The following is a 25879-nucleotide window of genomic DNA, read 5'->3' as shown; positions in this document are numbered from 1 at the left end:
GGAAACCAGAATAATGGCAGGAGGTGTGACTGTCTCAAAGAAAGCAGATGAGAAATAGTGCCTGGTGCTCCATTTATTTGAAGCCACAGCCATGTTACATTACCGTGGATGGACCCTGCTAGTTCTCCATTCTGGCAACAGCAAATTGGAACTAAGAAAGAGTTTCAGTGAAGAATCTGTGCAGCTATTTCTATGAACAAAAGCCCAGGCCAACAGCAGCAGGTGCCGTGTTAAGACAAATGGCTCACTCTTGAGTGGCGTACCATAACGCCTCTACGATTAGATGGATGAGCAATACAATACGCCATAGATAGCCACAGGACATCCACTGATAATCACACATTTTGTTCTACCGACAGATAACAGCAGCCCACAAATGAGATGTGCCTCCTCTGTATACACACGTCACATGAAATCAATACTTAATTACAGCAGGGCCCCCATGTGTTGTCAGTTGGTTCTGGTTAGGAAGCTACACAAAGCTTCTTCTCTAGAACAGTGAGTTAAGATGTAAGAGGGTTGGAACAGGATGGCAACTGACCACGCCTGAGTTTTAGAGTCAATGAATTGCCATTTGGACAGTAGGCTTTGGTTGGAAAGCAGCACTTAGATACAAATAATTACGCCCTAAAGGGGAAGAGCAGGCACTGCCTGTGATGGCAGTTGCTGGGCTGCTACTTCAGGTCACATTCATTTGTGGATATTCCAAGCCCCATGATACAGACCTGGGGAGAAGTGGGCAGCAGCCAAGGAGTGTCCCTGGGGAAAAGCTGTGTGGCAAAAGAAAAAGAACAGAGGGCATCGCATCAAGTGACATGGGCGTGGATCCCAGCTCTCCTGCCCTGGCAAGCCACAAAATATCTTGCACTTCAAGCTTCTAATCCATAAGAAAGCGGTGATATTTATACTGTCTCTAAGCCAGGCGGCACTGAGAGGATGGAATGAGATCAGATAGGCAGAAAGTGCTTTGTGTACTATGAACCTCCAGACCACGGTAAGAGATTATTTTTATTTCAGGAAGTGATAGAATCTGGGTGGACAACATCATGAATAACTGAGAAGAACAGCTTCATTTATTAAGTTCCCAGTGCAACATTAGTCAAGGTCATACTGAAACACACACAAAAAGAAGAGAGATGACCGAAGCTGGAGGAAAGATTCCAGTCAGAGCCAAGGATGTAGGCAGGGAAATCTAGAAAATTATTTTATAATTCATCTATGCCATGCCCATGTAACTACACCAAAGAGTGTTTCACTTGAAAGATATATATTCATCCAAGAATTATCCTACTGTCCTATTAAACATTTTTCAGGTAATTTGTATAGCCACCTCTTTTTGGAATATAATGCTTTTCCTTTACCTCATACAGAGTCTTAGGACTTTATTTATTTGACAAAACACCTAATCATTTCTTGAAAAAAATGAATTTTATGGGCATAGCACTGAGAATTGTTTTTAGAAAATAACATGAAAAGGTATGGGAGGGAGAGCTTATGAGAGAAAACAAGAGAAAAGGTCCCAGGCGCTCCCCTGTAAAATGGCTTAAAGGTCTTGCCTTCAAAGGAGAACCTGGGTTGCTTGTGAATGATGACACAGTTTTGCAGTGAGCCCAGCCTTACTATGTATCAACAGTGGGACTTTGGGCAGTGAGTTGATTCTTAGGGGCCTCAGTTGCCTCATTAACAAGAATGAACATGAGGACTTCAAAGGCTTGTTGCAGGGACCCCGTGGGCCAATGCCCCAGGCTGCACTAGCAGGGTGGGTCATGCTTATACACACTTTCAGTGTTTTCTCTATCAGTCCTATGGCAATGGCTTTCTTAGTGTAAAGGCTTCCTTGAAGCTAACCAAGGAAATCTAGGTGAGGTTTTCTCCCTTGACTTGTATTGCTCAACCCCTTAGCAAAAGCAGAGAAACTCATTTCACAACTGAGAAATCGGCCCAGCGTGGCAATGAAAACTTCATTCAATTCACAAGAGTTGCCTGTGTGAAAACAGGACACAGCCGTCAGACATCAGTGCCCAGGTTTACTAAAACCAAAGTGTTCTATAGGTGGGCTAAGGTGAAATGTACATTATAGTACCCAAACCTCACTGGGTTCCTCCTTATGCATTTACTAAATAGCATATGTTTGACAGTGGTAGTGTGTTGGGCATTGCAGAAAGTAAACATGGTCCTAAATTACAGTGACACCACATTGCATAAATTACATGAATTCAAAATTATGTGACATATAATATTTTGAGCCTCTCTTAATGTACAAAATTTGAAATAATACAACCTCTTCCTACCCAATTAAATTTTGTTGGTAATCACATAATTTAATCTTAGCATAAAGAAGGCAAGTGAACTGTAAACAGAGTTTATGGTACGGCCACATGGGAACACTCATTTAGCTGGCAAACAAACACCCTCCCATTGTCTGTTGATATTATTCTTTGAATAGGTAAATTTCAAATTATGTAAGAACTCTAGGGACACATTTCTCCGATAAAATATGACCTCTCTGTGTATGTTTTTCATTTATCATTTAAGAACCAAAAATCCAGGCAGATTCCTGAAGCTTACAGACTGCTGGGAACAAGCAACATGGAACATCATTTTAGAAAAAGGAAAGTGAAGAATTTGATTTATAAGGTATGCCCTAAGTCTGGTGGGTACACAGGCATTTCACACATCTAATCTGTCAGGGACACACATTCATGGAGTGGGCACTGACCTCATTACCCAGGGCATGCTTAGGACCTGCTCCTAGGTCTCCGTGTCTCTCTCTAGGCTCTTGCAGTCACTATTAGAGGATTCTCAAACTCACAGGAACATTTGGAAACCACTGTAAACTTTCACAAAGTGCTTTCATATACTTGCACTTTGTGTCTATGATAACTTTGTGAGATGGCTAAGATGGGGAACCTAAGATGCAACAAAGATAAGAATGTTGCAAAAAGTCACAAAACTGACTAGTTTAAGACTCTAGTCTTCAGATTCCATCAGGAGCTCATGACGTCATGCCAAGTCCTGCTTGTACTTTGGAAATGGTCTAAGAGGAGATGGTCAGTTCTCCATTCAGGGTTAGGATCATCACTCAGGGTTAAGGTGAATAAAACTTACCCTCACACTGTTGACTGTTTGGGTTTGCTGTTTTTGGCTACCCAGTGTCCATCCTTTCAGGGACCCACCCTCCTCCATTGGATACAGTCTGGCGGGACAGTTGATGGAAGTATCCCACTCTCTCCTTCCAAGGATGAGCTTGTGAGTAAATACGTCAATTGAACACTCCCTTCCAGGAATCTCAGTTTAGACCAAGGATTGAACAGAAAGAAAATGCTTGAGGCTCACTCAGGAGTCTGGGCACTCTGATGATGCTGCAAAATAATTCCTGTTAACTAGAACTGCCTTGATTCTTGCCCTTTCCCAAGCCTGCTTCTTCAGCCTCCCACTGATTCTGTAAGCAATCGCATTCCTTCCAGCACATTTCTCCTTGGCTACATTAGCCCAAATCCATTTTTGTTACTTGCCATCAAAAAAACCTAGCTTGGAACCCAACTAAGTCTACATCTTTGCATGTACACAGTACCAAAAGAATAACAAGGATGAGATTTCCAGTGTGTGGATGTGTTTGTGTGTATACATCTACACACTTTTACTCTCAGAAGCATATACTTCATGCTAAAAAAAATGCTTTGCTACTTTTATAATATCTTGTACAACTACTGAAAATAATATTTTGCTAAATTTTTTTGAGCTAAATGGGAATTTAAGATTGCTGTTGCTAAAATGAAGAAGTTTGGCTTAACCTAATGTCTGTTTAGTATTTGATACCTTGATCCATTATTTTCTGTCTTCTTTTATTGTTTCACAATCAAACTCAGAACAATTATATTTCTGTGATGATTGGATTATGTAGTTGTGTTTAGAGATGTCATATTATTTCAATAATTTCAAGTCTTCTGGCAATGCACCAGCCTATCTGTTGTGTGTTGTGAACAACAATAGCAACAACAAATGCATGAACCTGTTTCCTCTGACTTTGCAAAGACTGAAGCAATTACCCAGAAGTTGTGGATCAGAAAACCCCAACATTTCTGTCAAACTTAAAATGACTTTATCACATTTCCCCACTCAATGGCTTACTTTCTTGATGGCATGCTTTTCCTTGTGATCCCAGTAATTCCAAAGCAATTACATTTCCAAGAAAAGAAATGCAATAAGCAAAGTAATTTCATAAAGTGGGGCTCTGAATGCATTTCTGCCATCTTTGTTTTGATGCCTGATCCTAGAAGATGCACACCGAGTGCAGGGAGATCGTTTCTAATCTTTATGATGATGACAGCAACAAACACTGCAAAATGCCCTCCCATGACTGAAGACGCTTGCTGAATTCCCTGTAATTTTCCAAAAAAAATTGTATTAGGTATCAACATGCACAGCAGGAGGCTGTCTTCCTCAAGTTTATGATCATGTGTCTAGAGGATTTCAGGCTAGAAATGTACTGGAGTATTTAGTTCCTACAGAGATGATCATATTGATAAACTGCTTCCCCAAATTTATTATTAAGGTTTTATCTGAACTTGGATGGATTTATGTGTCCTTGTTGACACAACATTTTGGGAAATATAGTATAAAAATTGAGGTTACAGAAAGAAAAAAGGAAGGAAGAGAGGGAGGCAGGAAAGAAGGAGGGATGGAAAGAAAACTATCATCTTCTATTTCAACGTATGATGTGTAGGCTAGGCAATTATACATTATCACTGAAAAATAATGTCAATCCCATAAGACTTCTCCATCACTCAGCTCCTACCATATTCTTTCTGCTGATTTATATCAGCTATTTTCTTTCTTTTCTGGATATGCAAATATATGTTAATATTATCCCATAAAGAGCATCATTTAGGAAAGCAAATACCAGGCATTGTACAGGATAGACACAGCCCAGTGGAGAAGGATTTTAAACTTTGGTTTTGGGGAATTACCTCTGCTGCTCTTTCCTCTCATGGATGCAAATACTAAAAAATTAACTATATCTACAAAATGTACTTCTGTAAAAAAAAAAGCATGCAGGCTTAATTAAGAATTTAAATGTGAATGTCACAGTAAAAGAATTACAATTGTGTCTAATATGAAAGGTTTTAATTTTTCCCCTGTCTAATTTATTCATTATTTAGGTAAAATTATGATAATCAGGTATCAGATGCCATATTACACAAATGAATGGTATGAATGTAGAGTTTTTTAAATGAGCATATACTCCTGCTTTTCATTTTATCAAATTTAAGAAAAGCATAGGTTATACATATAAATGAGCCTTTATCATCATTTACATTTGCTAACTAATCATTATTCTATCATTCTAAATATTCAGTTCTGCATTCAAGCTACCTACATAATGCCAGTGAGTTCAACAACAAAGTGTATTTTTACTGTTTACAAATGCCAGAAATCTCCCATTCTAAACCCCACAAGGATCTCGGCATGCACCATTGCCTCAGGGAGGGCTCCCCATCCTACCTTGCCTTGGATTTGGGAATCCTCTTGCATGCTCTCAGAGAAAGCTCTCCTTCCTCTCTGAGGAACTCGCTGTCTTGTAGCGAAAGCCTGTTTCTGATGGCAGACTATGAATTCAGAATTCAATGGCCATGTCTCCTCCTTGCTGTAGCTCAGTGCCTGGTAAAGATGGTCATCAGACATAGGAGTTGCCAAATGAATGGGTGGATGGATGCAACAAATATTGGGCATGTATTAGATGTTCTATCTCTGGGTATGTGACTATAAACAAGATAAGATCCCAGCCCTTAATAAGCTGACATTCTATTAAAGGGCTGCTCTCATCTGTTTTCATAAGATTCCAAGATTTGTGTCTAAGAGAGGGGAACCCCCTTTCATGACTCTTGCACCATTTTTTAACCCAGTATTTCTACATCAAAGCTCTTAATACAAGGTCAGTAGCAATGAAGTACTACTCTTACTTCCCACATGTCATTTATTGAAATTTAGCCTTCCTTGGGCCCTTCCAAGAGAAGAGAAGTAGCTGGGCTGAGGCAGGGTCTGGCATTTCTGGGTTCCTAATCAAATTCTTGTCTTCTGGAAGCCATCCTACCCCAGCTTTGGCAATTGGCCCTCACATAATTCTCTGTCTGACATCCTGTCTTGATAATTCGTTTCATATCATTCAACAGTGTAATGTGAGAAATGCTCTCTGATCATCAGCTTGTCTCTGTATAGCATATAAACTAACAGTTAGTATAGCTGTGCCATGAGAATTGAATCTTGTCCATTGTTTGCTCATCCTCATTCCAAGATAGTTGAACACGTTCCTCAGAGTTCTACACATTTCCTGCAGTAAAAACCTGTCATTGCCCACTCTATGCTTCTCTAACCCCAGTATATTCTTTATACTGTGGCCAGGATTACCCTTTATAGAATATGCAGATCACAGAACCTCACTCCCTGACTCAAAACTCTGTGAACACTTCCCATCATACTGGAATAGTCCTTACCCCACCATATGAGCCCTCACATGAGCCAACTCCAGTCTCATCCTTGAGTCTTTTTTCTTGCCATCAGCCCTTTCCTCCAACATGGGCCTGGCCTTGCTACTCCCAGAACATACTCAGCCTGTTGCCATCTTCAGGTTCCTTCTGCCAAAAACACCCTTTCCTCCAATATACCTATGTTGGCTTCATCCAATTGGTACTCAAATATCATTTCTTCAGAAAGACCCCTCCTTGTTAACGCATCAAAAATAGTCCTTGACACATTCTATCTGCTTTCTGACATCATTTTTCTCAAAACACTTACATTATGTGTTTATTTACTTGCTGTCTGTCTTCTCTACTAAGAGTCCATTAGTGGAAGCACTTGGGTTTGTTCACCTCTCTACCCTAGGGCCTAGAACAGTGTCTGGCATGAAGTAAGTACTCAGTAATTTCTGAAATGAATGAATACATTTTCTTGGCACCAAACTGCCTACTTGCCCTTCAGATTGTCATCTCTTCCTGAGTTACCAACACCAAGTTTCCCCACATCAACCCAAGCAAGTGCCCTTATAGCACAACTAACTGTCTAGATTTTCACTGTCCATCCAGTCCCCACGAGCTACATGTCCCACTTGAAATGTGGCTGGTCCTAACTGAGATGTGCTGTCAATGTTTCATACGCACCAGATTTTGAAAACTTAGCATGAAGATAACAATGTAAAATAGCTTCTTGAGATTTTTTTAATTGGCTGAATGTTTAAATGATAATAATTTGGTTATATTAGGTTAAATTTAAATAACATTAAAATTAGTTCCACCAGTTCTTTTTATCTTTCTAATATGGCTATTAGAAAATTTAAAATGACATGTGGTTCACCTTTGTGGCTTGTCTTACATTGAATGGTGCTGCTCTGGATAAAGACTATTCTCTAATCAGGAGACACAGAGTATAAAAAGAAAATCTAGGCGATATCATTCAGGGCATAGGCATAGGCAAGTACTTCATGACTGAAACACCAAAAGTAATGGCAACAAAAGCCAAAATAGATAAATGGGATTAATTAAACTGAAGAGCTTCTGCACAGCAAAAGAAACTATCATTACAGTGAACTGGCAACCAACAGAATAGAAACAAATTTTTGCAACCCACTTATCTGACAAAAGGCTAATATCCAGAATCTACAAAGAACTAAAACAGATTTACAAGGAAAAAAAACAAACAACCCCATCAAAAAATGGGTGAAGGATATGAACAGGCACTTTTCAAAGGAAGACATTTATGTGGCCAACAAACATGAAAAAATGGTCATCATCATTGGTCATTAGAGAAATGCAAATCAAAACCACATTGAGGTACCATCTCACACTAGTTAGAATGGTGATTGTTAAAAAATCTGGAGACAACAGATGCTGAAGGGAATGTGGAGAAATAGGAACGCTTTTACATGGTTGGTGGGAGTGCAAGTTAGTGCAACCATTGTGGAAGACGGTGTGGTGATTCCTCAAGGATCTAGAAATAGAAATACCATTTGACCCAGCAATCCCATTACTGGGTATATACCCAAAGGATTATAAATTGTCCTACTAGTGCATGTCTGTTCATTTCGGCACGGTTTACGATAGCAAAGACAGGGAACCAACCCAAAAGCCCATCAATAATAGACTGGATAAAGGAAATGTGGCACATATACACCATGGAATACTATGCAGCCATAAAAAAGGATGAGTTCATGTCCTTTGTAGGGACATGGATGAATCTGGAAACCATCATTCTCAGCAAACTGACACCACATGTTCACACTAATAAGTTGGTGTTGAACAATGAGAACACATGGACACAGGAAGGTGAATATCACACACTGGGGTCTGTTGGGGGGTAGGGGGGAGACTATGGGAGGGATAGCAGTGGGTGGGGAGATTGGGGAGGGCTAACATTAGTAGAAATACCTAACGTAGGTGACAAGGGGATGGAGACAGCAAACCACCATGGCATCTATATACCTATGTAACAAGCCTACACAATCTGCACATGTACCCCAGAACTTAAAGTATAATTTTAAAACAAGAAAGAAAGAAAGAAATAGCATGGCTTTGTGTCAGATAGATAGGTGGAAATTCTGGCCTTTCCCACACTAGCCCTATGACTCTGAGCAGAATATGTAAATTCTCTGAACTCCAGCTACTCATCTGTTCAGTGTGTATAATGGAGGTTATTTTGGAGGGCAGTCTTGAGAAGGAATGAAATGACACATGGAAAGGTCTGGTGTTCAGCCATTCAGAACATTCTTCTCCCTTCTATTCTTTCATTGACTAAAGAGTATTGCTTTCCAGATGTTAATCACACCCTTTCAGTCTACATCCTAAATTTCCTGCGTTATGAGCTATAGAGAGAATGAAGCATTTGTGTAGTCATTTGTCAAGCATGCTGGAGCACCTACTCTGTGTGAAGAATTGGGCTGGGGGCTTGAAGCAAAAAAAAAAAAATGATCTTAAAAACTCCCATGCACAGTAAAGAAGAGGGATCTTGCAGTGTCTTTGGTGATGCTGGGCAGCAGAATCAACCTTGTGCCTATGTATTACCCCACTCTCTTCCAAGCACCAGTGGGAGGCTCTTCTGCCACTTCTCTGGCCTTCTCCAGTCCAGGCAAGCACAGCCTACTCATCCCAGGCCTGTGGTGTGGCTCTGAAGGGCTGTGCCTCAGAATCGACTGGAGAGCTGAATATATAAACAAGCAAAAGCCAAGGTTTCTCAGCCCACCACCTGGAGGTGTTGGGTAAGACCGAAGAATGTGCATGTTTGGAAGTTCCATAAGAGATTCTCATGTGTATAGAACCAGGATTAAGAATTTCAGGATGGATGCTCATAAATTATGCATTAGAATTTGTGTTTTGACATCCCCACCAATTGGACTCCCTTAGAGAAACCATAGAGCCACCCCAAAGTTCAGGTTCCTTATCTAATCTGACACGTATGAATAGGGCAGCTATCAGGATTAAGTGGCATAATGCATGGGAAGCCCTTCTGTGCCCAAATGGACTCCAAGAATAGTAGCCACTTCAAAATTATTAACCCATTTATGCCTAAGTTGCAATTTTTTAAATTTCTGCAATCAGATCTTGGTGATGACTTTGAGCAGCAGGATATAAATAACTCCCACATGCTTAGTGTCCCAATAATGGGAACACTAGGCACAAATGGGTTTTAAGAAACCAAAGAAAGGCCAGTGTGCTACAAAGAAACAGAGCTTCTCTGCTGTCATTGCCTCTTATATTTGACATTTTTTACTTTCCTCCAAATTTCAAGCCATCTATTTTCTTTACTAGGTTTTATTTTTTTTTAGGAAAGTTTTAGTTCACAGTAAAATTGAGTGGAAATTACAGAGATGTCATATACCCCCTGTACTCACATATACACAGCCTTTCCTATTATCAACATCCCTGACCAGAGCAGTACATTTGTTACAATCCATGAACCTCCATTAACACATCATTATCACCCAAAGTCTATTACCATTATGTTTACCCTTGAGGTTGTACATTCTGTGGGTTTGGACAAATGTGTAATGACAAGTATCCACTGTTTTAGTACCATTCAGAGTAGTTTCACTACCCTAAGTGCCCTCTGTTCCTACTCCCTCCAGTCCCTAGAAACTACTGATCTTTTTACTGTCTCCACAGTTTCACCTCTTCCAAAGTGTAACATAGTTAGAATCATACAGTATATAACCTTTTCAGAATGGCTTCTTTTACTTAGTAATATGCGTTTAAAGTTTCTCTATGTCTTTTCATGGCTTAATAGCTCATTTCTTTTTGTGCTGAATAATATTGCATTGTCTGAATGTACCACGTTTTATTTAACTATTCACCTATTAGAGGACATCTTGGTTACTTCCAAATTTTTGGATTTAAGAATAAAGATGCTATGAATATCTGCATGCAGGTTTTTTTTTTTTTTTTTTGCATAGACACATGTTTTCAACTCCTTTGGAAAAATATCAAGGAGTGAAATTGCTGGATTGCATGACAAGAGTCCATTTTGTTTTGTAAGAAACTATCAAAACATCTTTCAAAGTGATGGTACCATTTAGTAATTCCACCAGCAATGAATAGGAGTTCCTGTTGCCCCACATCCTCACCAACATTTGGTGTTACCAGTGTTATGGACTTAGGCCATTCTAATAAGTACATAGTGGTATCTAATTGTTGTTTTAATTTGCAATTCCCTTTGCCTAATGACATACTATATCAAGCATCTTTTCATTTTTCATATGCTTCTTTGCCATCTGTGTATTTTCTTTGAGGTCCAGGTATTTTGCCTATTTTTTAATTGGATCGCTTGTTTCCTTATTGTTGAGTTTTAAGAGATTTTTTTGTCTGTGAATTTTGGATAACAGTCCTTTCCAGCTGTCATTTGAAACATATTCTCCTAGTATGTGTCTTGTTTTCTAGTTCTCTTTAAAAGCCATCTAGTTTTAGTTAGTTACTTTTAAGTATCTAGGACAGGTGTTCTAAGTGCTGGCCTGGCTGGACATTTTGTATTTGTGCAACACAGCAATTATTACCAAAAGCCCGATTGAAATGTCAATATTTTAGTTAAGACTAATGAAGACCTGTCTCCTGTGGACAGTGGTTCTCTTTTCTCCATGCTGTGAAAATTTTCAACTTTCCACTTGAAATGTGACCTTCCCCAAACACCCTCAGCACCTTCCCATAGAGATCCACATTGACTGGAACAGGATTTCTCAACCGTGCTGTAAGAGACAAGCACTGAGGGTTGGTCAGAAGCTACCCTGGATTGCTTAATTTGAGGATTTTTTTGTTCACAAAGTAGACAGCTCTGAAGTTTTTTTTCTAACTTCCCTGGAGATTTCAGACAGTATTTGGGGCACATCTGGCATTTCACTTCATCTTGATAGTGAGCTGAGAGCCAGCCTCTCTCTCAGTGCCTGGTCCTGGGGCTTGGCCAGGAACCCATTGAGATGAAGAGAGAAGAGGGAAAAAATCACAGAATATTTCTGAGATTCACACAGAGACCCTTCTCCATTATCAGAAATGTCAGTAGAGTTCCCAGGAGAATCAAATGGTCTCATCATCCAACTATTCTTTTATGTCTTTATAATCACAGAGAGATTTCTTCACCATGTTGTATAGCAATTTCTTGAAAAGTCCTTTCTCCCGCCTTCCTCTAAAGTTCTTCCCCATAATGAAGGTGTCCAAAAAGCAATCAAGTGCTTTGTTTATTTCTTAAACCCAATGTCTAAACCTAATTTTAATTATTAACAGCTTCACCTGATGAGGGAAAAATACACACACATAGAAATTCATCCAGTTTTTATCCTGAAAACAATACAGGTAACAAATCACAACCATGTTGTTTTCCCTGGGATGATAACACAGATGTCACAAATGTGACAAGAGGAACAAATCAATACTGTAATCACTAAAGCATTCAATCAAATAATTTTTTCAGATCACAAAATATCCTATTATGTGATGGTAATAAGTGCCCTTCAGAGGTCTTTAGTGTCTTCTAAGTCTCTCTGTGTAGGAGCACGAGGCGACCAGTCAGCAGGTGCATCATATAGCTGGGAAAACCACCCAGCTTTACACAACTGGGGAGAGCAACCATCTCTTTAACATTCTAATATCTGATGCTTAGTTTGCCCATTCAGATTTTCTTGGCTTCATGTCCTTATGTGACTAGTTTTCATTAGCCATTTCATAAATCTCTTTCCTTTTACTGTTTTATTTTCTTCTATGGCTTTGGAGGGGGTGAAGAATGGCAGATTTTCTAGAACTCCAATCTTTTGACTTAATTTACGTTTCCTACTTGCAAGAGTCCATTTCAGCAGGAGGCCCAAGGGGGCTGAGGTGACTTCCCAGTCCAGATCAGAAAAGCCCCACAAGATTTGACTTCATGAGCACTCAATACAGACAAATCTACTCTCTTGCCCATTGAAGGGCAATTGTAATAGATTTTAAATGTTGGATCCATTTTTAGGGCTCTTTCACTTAACATTAAGTAGATGGCCAATAAAAGGGTCAACAAAAGGGGTTTAATATTTAAAAGAGTCAATAGGTCAAGTTATTTCTTAGACCTTAAAGGAGAGAATAACATAAAAATGATGAACTAGTTTGAATACACTTAGTTTTATTTCTATATAACTTCTCCATAGCATAGAACTTACTTATTGGGGTTGGAAACTACATTGGAGAGAAAACTATACATACACTAATGCCATTTTTTTAAAAAATAATTTTATTTGGATTGAAATATTGTGTTGTTTAAGAGGAAAGGTTATTTTTAGGTGTTTTTTGTTCGTTAATAAATAGATTGAGGAATAAACGCAAAGAAGACATGCAGAATTGATGAACTGTCCTCTGTCCTCATGAGCCACTTATTCATTAATTATACATAAAGGGCAAATGGGTTGGGTATTAAATTCAGTGTGTGCAAAACACAACAGGAGAGCTGTGTCCATTCTCACTTCTGTGGCCTCACTTGGTAAGAGAGAGTTAAGTGCAGGATTCTCTAGTCAGAAGGCTTGAATCTCAAATGGCCTCACTGCTAGGCCTAAGATGTCTCAACTGGAGGTCAGCATGGACATCGCTGGACATAGACAGTCCAGAAGCTTCTAGGCCAAAAGGGAAGTCATCAGAATTAAGATAAAATAAACTGATATACTCATATATATCACCTTTTGCCATAATAACACCGAAAAATACTTCTTTGCAGAGGTGGGCAAAATAGGTCATAGTAACTCAGTTGACGTGTGGAAAAATGAAGATTAAATAATTTTCCACTAGCTCTCAAGTAAAAGAGGCGCAAATGAAAGTTAAGTTTGGTGACTCTAATTCTATGTTGTCTCCTAACAATTTTAGAAGAGTCAGTTTTCATTGTAAGTATGCCCATCTCATTTATCAGGACTTTCTTTTTGCCAAAATGGAAACATAATGTTTCCACCTTCCTGTCAATTCTGATCCATCAATAATAGGAGACATCACCAATCAGTCACAGCACTCCATCCCACTGGCACAAGATACAACCTGAGCATCCTTCTCTACCCACTTCTCCAAGCAGCCACTTCCTGACTGGGGTGAATGTGTGAGAATTTTTCCACCAGTACCAGAGGAGCTGTGAGGGCATGCATGGCAGGAATTTGCCATCCTTGGTGCAACAACTCCTATGTCTTCAGTAATTGTGTATATGAAAACAGATCAACTAATGTCCTCAAATTCAGTCATCCCGTTGCCAAAGTATATTAGACACTGTGAGGAAAAGCAGCAGGGGTAGGGCACAAGTCTTATCTTCAAGGGGCCTACATTCTATTAGGGAAGAACAACAGTAAGCTTAGAAAAGCCTGTACGACAGAGTAGAGAAATCTTAGTACCAATTATTGGTGCTGTGTTCACAGAAAACCAAAGGAGTTCAGAGAAAGGCAGGATTGCTCTCAGTGGAAGGGTGCACAAATAAAACCTCATGGCTTACATTGGCGGTGGACTTTGCAGACCAAGTATGACTTGACCATGGGAGTAAGGAGGAGAAAGAGGAGAAAGGACCATTCCAGACACATCAAAAAGGCACAGAGGCAGGAAAATATAAGAAGTATGTGGGAAATAGTGAACAGTTTGGTATTGGACTGCCAAGTGCTTAGGGATGGTAGAAAATAAAATGAAGAGTAAGTTGGAGTCAGAGTAGCAGGCACTGGATACCTGGGTAAGGATTTGGAAGTCTATTTTACAGGCAATGTGGAGTTAACAATGGCTTTGAGAAGGTAGGTGCTGTCATGAAATCTGGGCAAAGGAACAAGCCCCAAGCATCATGGAGAATCAGCTGAGTGGAAACATGCTTGAGGCTCAAAGGACAGTTGCAGAGGAGAACTGCAACTCCCAGCCTCAGGTTGGAAAATTTTAGTGCCTCTTTTAGATAGTACAGCTGTAAGAGAAATAAATACTTCTGACAAGCTTTTGTACCTGCCTCTCTCTCCTGTATTCAGAGTTTGTGTTGACCTGACCTGGAGGGATCTGGCTGCCACTTAAGAGAAGATAAAATATGACCAGCCCAGTAATGGAAACCAGGAGCACAAATGCAACTTGCTTCCTCAGCTACAGAAAAAATACATCAAGAATTCTCTCTGCTTCACCTGAGCAGGAGTCCAATTTATCTGCCAGCTCAGGGCTTCACTGTCTTTACAGAGCAGGAGAAGGAGAAAGAGGAAGAGGAGAAACAGAAAGAGGAGAAAGGTCAAGGCACAGAAGTGTTCCACCCCGGAGAGCTTGGGGGCAGAGGACAAGCTCCAGAGAACTGGCACTTACTGAACAATCCTGAACAATTTCTGTAGACTACAGGTGTTTATCAGTGTTACCACATTTAATCTTCAAAATGACATCCTGGACAAAATTCTATTATCTGCACATTATAGATAAAGAAATCCAAAGTCAGAATCAATGAAACCACACAGAACCAACTGCGAATTTTTCTAGAGCAGAGAAAAGTTGCTTTCCCAATATTCTAAATCCAAGTGACAAGTGGGCAAGGTAGGTCTCAGTGTAGGTCCACCTGGCTCTTTGGTTATATTTTTCCCACTGCAGAAGTCAACCTCTTAACCTCAAATACCTGCTTTTGCTGAGGTCCAGGTTATTATCAGGAGCGGGTACAGGAGCCATTATTATCCTTCATTTACTCATTTTTATTCATTCCCTTGACTCTCTTCTCTATATTGATTTGGATTTTTTGGCCTTTTTTAAACAATGTGTTTATTTCCAAGGAATTTTCCGGCTCAGCATCAAAATGACTTGTCAAGCCTGGTTCCCATGTCAGCTTCTTGACACGCGATAGCAGCTTTTCACTTCCCTGGAAGGTCTTTTCGAGCCACTGATGCCTCCCTTTCTCGTCTAGATTTCTGACATGAGTGTGACAGCTGTGTGCACCACTCTATTTCAATTCTGTGTTTTACTTTCCACTCTAGCACACAAAGTTTCATGAATCCATTTCTTGGTGTGCTCAGTAAAGCCCTCCAAGGAAACTCTGGCAGCACAGGCTTATTGCTGTGATTTACTCCTTGTCTCCTCCATTCTGTATATGCCAAAGGATAGATTACCATTGCTAAAATATTAATGCTGTCCCAGGACAGAAGAACTCAGTGGACACTGGGCAGGGAAATGGTAATGTGACCCAGGGAAATAAATAGAATCAGGAGAACAGGCCAACTGCGGACTCAGAAGCCCAGACAATATGCATCAACCATCCCACAGACAAGGGATTTTCTTTTTGCTATTACTGTGGTTAATTCAATCCTATCTTAGTAGCCTTTAACCTACAGCATCAAAGTGCTCCTTTTCTTGCAACTTTTAGCTTTTCTTGAGCTCAGGAAGAGAATTCCCTGTAAGGTCCGCAATGGGAAATTTTCAATGAGAGGCTACCAAGGTCAAAATAAAAGGGCATTTCATGCTTAACCACAAGATACCTTGTTTGTGGCATGGATCTTCAACACCATGATGTAATAAGGGCCACAGAAGCCTAAACCTTTTTGGTTCTCTCCAAAATGAAATTATCTTCTTTGATTTCTGAGTTATAAAAGTAATTTGTGCTCATTGCAAAAATTTCAGAATTATATACACCCTCTCCATTCCACAAAATAACTTTGTTTAGCAGTGAAATAAATATTCTTAGTAGTAGGTTAGGAATGCAAAATGTATTTTTTAACACAAATGGATACATATCATAACTAATGTACTATAATCTGTTTTCTTCTGTTTGACTCTATATCATGGTCCTAACTCTATATCAAAATAGTGGTCTTCCAGTTATTGATAACATAGTAAAGATATATAATTCCACTTCTTTCCCTCTAAACCCCAAAAAGCAATTTGAAAAAACAAAAATAGAAGGAAAGTATATCCCCATAGTAATGATAAGGTAGATAAAGGAAATTCCAGATCACAGGCTATGAACCACAAACCACAAACTCTGCCATGTGCTTTGTAACCTGGCCCCAAATGAGGAAAGTCACTGACGGCTATATATAACCTTCATAGAAATTAGGCAGGATATAGAATTCCTTCAATATGCAGATGACCCCATCCAAAAAGGTCAATGCAATAATTCATTGCTGGAAACAATGAGATGTAGAGACATAGGCAGGCCAAAGGAGAAGTGAGATACCTCAGTCTGTTCCCCCTGCTATAACAAAATATCATAGACTAGGTGATTTATAAAGAACAGAAATTTACTTCTCACAGTTCTGGAGGCTGCGGAGTCTAAGATCAAGGCACCAGCAGGTTCAGAGTCTGGTAAGGGCTGCTCTCTGCTTCCAGGATGGTGCCTTCTTGCTATGTCCTCAGATGGCAAAAGGTGGAGAGGCAAAAAGGGGCTTTGCTATTTCCCTCCAGCCCTTTTATAAGAGTGCTAATCCATCCATGAGAGAAGAGATCTCTTAACCTAATCACCTCCCGAAGGCCACACATCTTACTACTGCTGCATTTGGAGTTAAGTTGCAACATGAATTTTGGAGGAGACAAGAACACTCAAACCTCAGCATGCGACTGTCCCTACCCAGTCTTATTCTTTTCCACAGCAGGAAAGCTAAGCAGGTAGATCTCAAGAAGGTGCACGCCATTTATATTATCCAAAATCCAAGCTTACAAATAATGTGGCTTGCTAACTTGATTTGCCCATTTATGCCTACCATCCTAGTGCAAATAAAAACAGAAGCCCGTTCATATAGAGGCATTGTGATCATTTGAACAATATATTATATGGCCTATTTACTACTATAAGGGATTGCTGAAGATGAGGTGGGAATAACAGAAAGGATAGCATTAGTCACTGGATTACAAGCAGAGGATTTTGTAACTTTTAACGGTTACTTTCTGTGCCACAGAAACACTCGAAATACTGAAACCCACATGGTGAAATCACTCCTGGGCAGAGAACACAGGAGTGAAACCTGAAATGAAGCCATTATAATTTGCCCTTTCCATATATCACTTCACATTCTTATGTATAAGCCAATACTTCATTTTAGTTGAATTACTAAGTTATTCAACAACTTAGTTAAATTATTTGTTGATTAGTAACAAATAGAAAGGGCATAACAGTAACAAACACATAGGTAATTTGTGGGGGAGGGCTGGAGAGGATAAAGAAAGCACCATCAACAAAAAAGAGATGAAGGAATATATATTAAGAGACATCGCCCCCATGATCTCAAAGAAATTTCCGACAACATGATATCTGCAACAAAAATAACTCAAGGTAGAAATTAAAGATGTTTCAATTATCTATTGCTTTATAACAAAGCATCCCAAAGTAGCTTAAAATTCTACTTTCTTATAAATCTGCAATTTGGACAAAGCTTGGGAGGACCATTTGTACCCCATATGACATTTGCATAGATAGCTCAACTAATTCACTGACAAGTATCACTCAGGTGAGGGCAACTCGGTGCTGAAGGTTAGCTGAGTTCAGCTAGGGGTGTTGCATGGGTGTCTTGGTTCCCATCCACATGGCTTTTCTACCTGGATGGTTTGGGCTTCCTTACAGCATGGTGATCTTAAGATAGTTGGACTTGTGTGGGAACTTACTTCTAAGAATTCAGAAGTGGCTGCTGCCCAGACCTGACATGGCATTGCTTCCAGCACATTTTACTTTTTAAAGGGGGTGACAGACCAACCCAAATTCATAGAGGGGACTAAACTAGAGCATAAATACTGGAAGGCATGGTTCATTATGAGCCACTAAAACAAGAGTTTATTGTCATATACCTTTGGGCTCCTCCCCTCATGAAAAATACATCCCTCTAACCCCCAAGAACCACCAGGATTTCGTCTCATCCATTATAGCCTCAGATTCTGTTTTGGAGTCTAGAGTATTGTCATTTAAATCCGTTTCAGACATGACTGAAGCTTCTGATCTGAAGGTATGTGCAGCTCTTGATCTGAAGGCACGTAACCTCAAGAGGCAAGTTTCTAACTACCCCAACACATTCTCAATATACAACGTGAGGTGAGGATGGGTCAGAAACACTACAGTAGACACTCTCATTCAACAGTGGGGACAATAGAAGGTACATAATCATCAGACGTTCATAGCAATTCTGAAATCCAACTGGGCACATATCACAGATTCCTTGATCAGGACCCAATTCGGCCATAATCTTGGATCACTTTCTATTTCTCTTGGCTTTAAGCACTGGGCTTTAGCTGTTTCCTTAGAGTCATTCTTCCTTTTCACACAAAAAAAGTTTCATGTGTACAGATGGGTCGCTTTCTCAACCTGCTTTGTACTCAAAGTAAGTTAGAGGTCTGGGGGCCTCATTTTATTCAGAACTACTTCTGCTATATTTCAGTTTAAGCTGATATGATCCCTTTAAAAATTCTGTGGAATTCCTAGATATCAAGTTTTAATTTACTCCACTAGACAAAAGCAACACCCACAAAATCTGTCTCTACTTTTGGACTGTGAGTCAAAGTGCTATAAGATTTGACTCTTGAGATTTGTAAAACTCCCATTGTCAAGCTGAGAGGATCAACATACCATGCACTTAAGATTATTACAAGTCCTTTTTTTTATAAGAAAGGGTCTGTAAGACACCACTCTATCTTTCTAACGTCTTAACAAATGATTTTATAGGTTCTTGAATGCAAAGCCACATTTTACAGACAGTGTTCTGTTGTCTTACATTGGCCCTGAGACCATTACCTAGGTTGAAAAATTTCTCCTAACTAATACTACAGGAATGAGAAATAGTTTTATTTGCTAAACCAGCAAGTTCTGGGATGAAAACATTTCTTCTGAATTCTGCTTAAAAAATGAAATATTTCCTTTTTTAAATTTCTTTCTCTCTAACTGTACTTATAAGCAGCTCAAAGAACCAGGTGGCACTTTGAATATCCTGTCTGGAAATAACTTCGATATATAAGTTAATCAGATACTTATATTTTTCAAGTAACTACAGGAGCTTGTCTAATCAACTGTCCTACTAATGTATAACATAATCTTTCTTTTATGACCCTTCCAATAGCATTTGCTTCCCTTTCCTTCAAGCCTCCACTGACAGTCACCCCAGGACCTTTCTGGCCTCTGTTCAATGCCAGATTCCAAGCAGAAGTCCTTTAGAAAAAGTTAGAAAAAGTTCCAAGAGGTCAAGCCCCAAGAATATTTTTTTGAAATAAAGATCTAAATCTATAGCCAAAAGTACATACCATAACTCAGGAAAAAGTAATACAAAAAGAAATATAGTAAGAAATATCCTGAAAAGCTACTAAACTTCAAAGATATACCCAAAGAATTATATGGGCAAATAGGCCAAAAAGTAGTTCATATACAAAGGGGAAATATTAGAATGTCTTCGGATTCCTCCATAGTAACATTACATGATAAAAGGCAGTAGAGCAATATGTGAAAAATTGTGAGGAAATTTTATATCTAGCCAAGTTTATTACAAGTACAAGGCTAAAGACAGAACTCATAGCCTTAAAGACCAGAGAGCATTCCCCCTATGAGTCTTAATAGGGAGGGGGTAATTGATGATAAATTCAACCAAACAAAATGGAATTTAAAATGAAAAATTAAAAAATGGATACATTGTGTTAAAATACCAGTGAGAACTAAATTCAGTTCAACATAGAATTAAGACAGAACAATATCATGAACTGTGGCTACAGAGCAAAAATCAATGTCATACATCTTAACAATTGAAATAAAAATATAAGACAGTCAGGTGGGGGAATAAGTTGTCAGGAGATAAGAGTATGATCAACTTTCTTATCTTTCAGACTAGAGAGTCATGCTGTTTAATATATGTAGTTAAAAAAGAATTTCTTCAAACTCTTGAGGCTTTTCACATGTTTTTAAAAGTAAAGTATCACTTAAAAACTGTAGCTTTTCTTACCTGAAGTAATATAACATTTTAAGATTTATTTTGGCTATTTTTGGCTATAAAATTCAAATGACTTACATTTAACACATTTCATTTAAAATAATATATATGTATGTGATTTTAATTAACATATATATAGATTTTTAAATCATATATATATTACATAGGTGCTTGGCCATTATGGAGTTAAAGGAACATACTTCCTAAAATAATAACCTAGAAAACTGAGCAAAGTATGTATAATAACTATTTTTAAACAGTTAAAAATAGGTAACACAGATTGTGACTCCTGAGGGAAGGAAAACAAGTGAGGTGATCTGTACAATTGTTCTGATTTTCTACCTGAATTGATAAAACAAAAATCAGAGATTAAGAAGGATGAAATGGCTGGGACTTGTAGGGCAAAGTTCCAGAAAGGATGAAGCTACCCAGTAAAAGAGCTCTGGAAATCTGCATGAGGATTACCTTAAGTACAAGATTGTGCAAGCATAGAGTAAAACTCCACAATCCAGGGCAAGGAGTGACTGAAGTGCAAAAGCGAAACAATTTCCAGAGCTCAGTCGGATTGAGAGGTGTTCAGACTTTGATGAGTCACAGTAGAATGTCCATAGAGACCACATGGATATTCTGTGGACACCCCAGAGGGGTTGTGATTTATTCCAGGCATGATTTGTTCATGCCTAGAGTAAAGCCTGCTCTAGACTACTACTCACAAAGATTTTTGTTGTTGTTGTTTTTTGTTTCTGTTTTTGTTGTTTTGAGACAGAGTCTCACTCTGTTGCCCAGGCTAGAGTGCAGTGGTGTGATCTTGGCTCACTGCATCCTCCATCTCCCAGGTTCAAGCGATTCTCCTGCCTCAGCCTCCCAAGTAGCTGGAATTACAGGTGTGTGCCCCCATGCATGGCTAATTTTTGTATTTTTAGTAGTGATATGTGGTTTCACCATGTTGGCCACTTCTGACTTCAAGTGATCTGCCCACCTTGGTCTCCCAAATTGCTAAGATTACAGGCATGAGTCACTGTGCCCAGCCTACACAAAGATTAAAAAATTAAATAAGCTCAAACTGATAGAAAAATGCATGTCTCCCAATATGAAGTTCAAAACTCCTTAAAGAGAGATAACAAAACTCAGACACTCAACTATGTAATATTCACAATGTGCAGCATCCAATTAAAAAAATACTTGTCAGAATAAGAATAAGGATGCTGTGATTCATAACCAGGAGGAAACTCAGTCAATAAAAACAGACTTAAAAATCATAGAGATGATGGACCTCACAGTTAAATATTAGAACAACTATTATAACAATATAGTCATATTTTATAAAAAGCATGGCCACAGTGAGAAGAGAAATGGAACATATAAAGAGAGTCCAAAGGAACTTTTGGAGATAAAAAACATAGAGTATCTGAAGTAAAAATTCCATTAGACAGATTTTGCAACATTAGACAGATTCTGCAGAAGAAAACATAGGTAACCTTGATGACAACAATAGAACTTAAAGTAAATGAAGCACAGCAAGTAAAAAGAGTAAAAATATCCTTCCTAATTTGTGGAATAACAAAAATGATCTTAAATACACATGTAGGGATCCTAGAAGGAAGAGCTACGAAAATATTTTAAATATTAACGGCCAAATATTTCCCAAATTTAATGAAAAGTATAAACTTATAGATCCAGAAAATAATGAAAAGACAAGTTGAAAATGTCGAGGGAAAAATCTACCAGCCTAGAATTTTCTATCCAGTGATTATATTCTTTAGAGGGGAAAGCAAAATAAAAACTTTTTCAAACAAAATCCAAGAAAAATTCATCGTCAGTAGACTTACGGTAGTTTTTCAGATGGAAGAAAAACGTCATACAAAAACATGAATCTGCAAAAGAAAATGGCATCAGAAATATTCAACATATGAATAAATTTAGGAGATTTTTCCCACAGTTTTAAAATTCTTTGAAAGATATCAACTATTTAAAGCACACTAATAACAGCATATTGTAGAATTTAAAACATGAGATTAAAATCTGTAATAAGATTAGCAGAAAAATGGGGGACAGAGAATAATATTGTTAAAATGGTATTACATTGTGTATAACATAAATACAATGTTATTTTAAAACCATGGTAAGTTAAAATGTATACAGTAAACTCTTAAAGAACCAATCAAAAAATAAGTATAACTAATAAGCTCATAGGGAGATAAAATAGAGTATTAAATTTTATTTAAAATTAAATATAAATACTCAAGCTTAAAGAATACAAATTTTTAAAGATAGAAAATAGAACAGATAAGCAAATATCAAGATAGCAGTAGATTTAAACCCAAACATGATGTTTACATGAAATGTAGGTGACCTAAACTCTCCAACTGAAAGACAGATATTTTTGATTGAATAAAAAAGCAGGCCGGGCGCGGTGGCTCAAGCCTGTAATCCCAGCACTTTGGGAGGCCGAGCCAGGTGGATCACGAGGTCCAGAGATCGAAACCATCCTGGTCAACATGGTGAAACCCCGTCTCTACTAAAAATACAAAAAATTACTGGGCATGGTGGTGCGTGCCTGTAATCCCAGCTACTCAGGAGGCTGAGGCAGGAGAATTGCCTCAACCCAGGAGGCGGAGGTTGTGGTGAGCTGAGATCGCACCATTGCACTCCAGCCTGGGTAACAAGAGCAAAACTCCGTCTCAAAAAAAAAAAAAAAAAAAAAAAAAAGCAAGACACTACATTATGCTGTCTGCAAGAAAACCACTTTAAATGTAGATTCTAAGATAGATTAAAATTAAAAGGATGGAAAAGACATATAATTGAAGTATTAAGTATAAAAAAAGAAGGATCTGAATTAGTAACAGACAAAGTAGACTTTTGTACCTGGAAAAAAGAATATTTCATAATAATAAAAAGGTCAATTTATTGAGGAGACATAACAACCTATATGTATACATATACTAACAATGCTTCAAAGTACAGGAAGCAAAAACAGATACAACTGCAAGTAGAAATAGACAATTCACAATTATAGTTGGAGATTTCAACCATCCTCTCAGTAATTAGTAGAACCAGTAATAGAAAATAATAAAGATACACAAAATTGGAACAACTCTATCCACCAAGTTGATTTAATTGACATTTATAAGACACTCCATCTGATTACAGCATTTTTTTCAAATCCAGCTAGACAGTTGGCTAAGAAAAACCAGATTCTGGGACATAAAACAAACCTTAAACTTAACATAACTCAAGTAATGCAAATCTACGTTCTCTGACAACAACAGAATTAAACTATAAATAATAGCAGAAAGATATCTAAAAGTTCCAAAACATTTGTAAAGTAAACAATATACTTCTAATAGCCCAAGGGTCAAACACTCTCTGGTTTCTCTTCACAACAAATACATCTTTCTACTTTAACTAGTAACCCACGGGTTAAAAAGAAATCTCAGGGGAAATTTTAAAATCTTTTGAAATAAATTAAATGGAAGCAACATATTGAAATGTGCCAATGCAACTAAACAAGTGCTTAGACAGAAACTTATTGTTTTAAATGGTCACATTAGAAAAAGCATCAGATAATGTCAGTGATCTAAGTGTCTATATAAATACATTAGAAGAAAAAATGAAAAAAGTCAACTCAAAATAAGTAAAGGGAAGAAAATAATAAAAGAGGAAAAATATAATAATAGGAAGAAAAAACATTGAAAAGAAATGAATTACCAATGCCAAAACAAAAGTAGGGATGCCACTACAGATTATAGAAACATTAAAAGGACAATAAAAGAGTATTACAAACAATTGTATGTGAATCAATTCAACAATTTAGGTGAAATGGACAAAATCTTCAAAATACCCAAATTACTAACATTAAAACAGGAAAAAATAAAAATCTGAATAAACTGATATTTATAAAGGAAATTGAATTCATAATTTAAAATCATCACACAGTGGAAAGTTCAGGCTCTGATGGCTTCAGTGATAAAGTCTATTACACATTTAAGAGATACTCAGTCTTATACAATCATTTCCAGAAGCATAATTCCCAATTCATTTTCTGAGGCCAGCATTAGTCTAATACCAAAAATAGACAAGGACATTATAAGAAAACTACATACAAAATGGTGCAAGGTCTCCCATCATGGCAGACAGGAGGCAGAACTAGACTGCAGCTGTGACTTGGATGGACAGAGCAGCATGTGGAGGCCTGCATCATGAATTTTAGCTCCAGAAAAACTGGAGGAATAAATGAGGAAACTCAAGAGGACCCACAGACCCTCTGAAGGAAACAGATTGCTCCTGCAGGACCCGGGAGACACCCCAAATACTGTGCTGGTATCCACAGCCGAGAGACCCATGGATGGTTTTCATCACAGGACTCTGTGCAGATAACCCCCAGTACCAGTCCAGAACCTGGTAGACTTGCTGAATGGCTAGACCCAGAAGAGAGATAACTCTCAGGAAGCCACATCCATAGGAAAATGGAGAAAAGTACTACCACAAGGGAATACTCCATGGGACAAAAGAATATGAACAACATCCTTCAGCCCTAGACCTTCCCTCTAACAGAGCCTACCCAAATAAGAAGGAACCAGAAAACGAACTCTGGTAATATGACAAAACAAGGCTCTTTAGCACCCCCCAAAATCACACTGGTTTATCAGCAATGGATCCAAACCAAGAAGAAATCCCTGAAAAAGAATTCAGGAGGTTAGTTATTAAGCTACTCAGGGAGGCACTAGAGAAAGGTGATGCCCAATGCAAGGAAATCCAAAAATGATACAACAAGTGAAGGTTGAAATAGTCAATGAAATAGGTAGCATAAATTAACAACAATCAAAATTTCAGAAAATAATGAACACACTTATAGAAATGCAAAATGCTCTGGAAAGTCTCAGCAGTAGAATTGACAAGTAGAAGAAAGAAATTCAGAGCTCAAAGACAAGGTCTTTGAATTAACCCAACCTACCAAAGACAAATAAGAAAACATGAACAAAGCCTCCAAGAAGTCTTGGATTATGTTAAATGATCAAACCTAAGAATAATCAGTGTTCCTGAGGAAGAAGAGAAACCTAAAAGTTTGGAAAACATATTTGGGGGACTAATTGGGGAAAACTTCCCCAGCCTTGCAAGAAACTTATACATCCAAATACAAGAAGCACAAAGAACACTTGAGAAATTCATCACAAAATGATCATCACCTAGGCACACTGTAATCAGATTATCTAAAGTTAAGATGAAGGAAAGAATCTTAAAAGCACCAAGTAACATAAAAGAAAACCTATCAGATTAACAGCAGATTTCTCAGCAGGAATCCTACAAGCTAAAAGGGTTTGGGAATCCAATCTTCAGCCTCTTTAAACAAAATGATTATCAGCCAAGAATTTTGTATCCAGTGAAACTAAGCATCATACATAAAGAAAAGATAGTCTTTTTCAGACAAATAAACGCTACTACCAAGCCACCACTACAAGAACTGCTAACCGGAGCTCTAAATCTTGAAACAAATCCTGGAAACATATCAAAAACAGAACCTCT

General features: G+C 38.2%; 1 protein-coding gene across 5 annotated transcripts in view; it reads right to left on the bottom strand.

Annotated features, from left to right (window-relative positions):
* LOC120367205 (protein GVQW3-like) overlaps positions 1 to 25879 on the bottom strand; it is a 693292-nt gene that overhangs the window by 384236 nt on the left and 283177 nt on the right. For 3 of the 5 annotated variants that reach the window (XR_012518800.1, XR_012518797.1, XR_012518803.1), the window contains one exon: positions 22186 to 22230. The exons of 1 other annotated variant lie outside the window; for it this stretch is intronic. The gene's annotated coding sequence lies outside the window, so the exon portion shown is untranslated. Of the gene's footprint in view, positions 1 to 20533; positions 22231 to 25879 lie in introns of those variants that run through there. One more of the 5 variants, XM_074404472.1, reaches the window with a different exon arrangement.

This window comes from Saimiri boliviensis, chromosome 8, assembly GCF_048565385.1.
Source record: "Saimiri boliviensis isolate mSaiBol1 chromosome 8, mSaiBol1.pri, whole genome shotgun sequence".
NCBI classification, from domain to species: domain Eukaryota; kingdom Metazoa; phylum Chordata; class Mammalia; order Primates; family Cebidae; genus Saimiri; species Saimiri boliviensis.
This window is presented reverse-complemented; position numbering and strand designations above follow the sequence as displayed.